Below are 1,005 nucleotides of genomic sequence, written 5' to 3'. Positions count from 1 at the left end.
AAAAAAACGACCGCATTTGAAAAAGAAGAAAGTGCTGTTCCATCAAGATAACGCACCGTCTCACACTTCGGCGGTCGCTATGGCAAAAATTCACAAATTGAGATTCGAATTAACTGACCATTCACCGTATTCACCAGATCTGGCCCCCAGCGACTTTTTTCTGTTTCCTAGGCTCAAAGTTTGGCTCGGAGGACAGAAATTTTTATCGAACGAGGAGGTCATCGCATCCGTAGACGCCTATTTTGCAAAGCAAGACGCTCAGTATTATTTGAATGGATTAAAGGGGTGGGAGCATCACTGGAAAAAATATATCGACTTAAAAGGAGACTATGTGGAAAAATAAAATTGAATTTGACCGGAAAATTACTTGTTTCTATGTTAGGCTCAAAACTTTTCAGACGACCCTCGTATACAAGGTGTGATCAAAAAGTAAGGTGACTTGTCATTTTTATAAAAAAATATTCATTTATTCATCCAAAATTATGTTATCCCCTTCAAAATAATCCCCCTCTGATACAATGCACTTGTGCCAGCGCTTTTTCCAATCGTCAAAACACTTCTGAAATGCACTTTTGGGTATTGCCTTGAGCTGCTCCAGCAATGCAGCCTTAATCTCCTCAATCGTCACAAATCTTCGTCCTTTCATGGGCCTTTTCAATTTTGGGAAGAGGAAAAAGTCGCAGGGGATCAAGTCTGGTGAATACGGTGGCTGAGGCATTATGACAGTATTGTTTTTGGCCAAAAAACTACTCACTAGTAACGACGTGTGCGCAGGTGCATTATCATGGTGCAGAATCCATGAATTTTCTTTCCACACTTCCGGACGTTTTTTTCTTATTGATTCACGCAAACGCCGCATAACCTCAAGGTAATACTCCTTGTTTACCGTACGACCTTGTGGTAGGAATTCTTGATACACAACGCCATGGTAATCAAAGAAAATTGTTAGCAAAACTTTCACATTCGAACGAACTTGGCGTGCCTTTTTCGGTCTTGACTCTCCTG

Source organism: Trachymyrmex cornetzi, unplaced genomic scaffold (genome assembly GCF_001594075.2).
Source record: "Trachymyrmex cornetzi isolate Tcor2-1 unplaced genomic scaffold, Tcor1.1 scaffold1041, whole genome shotgun sequence".
NCBI classification, from domain to species: Eukaryota; Metazoa; Arthropoda; class Insecta; order Hymenoptera; family Formicidae; genus Trachymyrmex; species Trachymyrmex cornetzi.
This window is presented reverse-complemented; position numbering follows the sequence as displayed.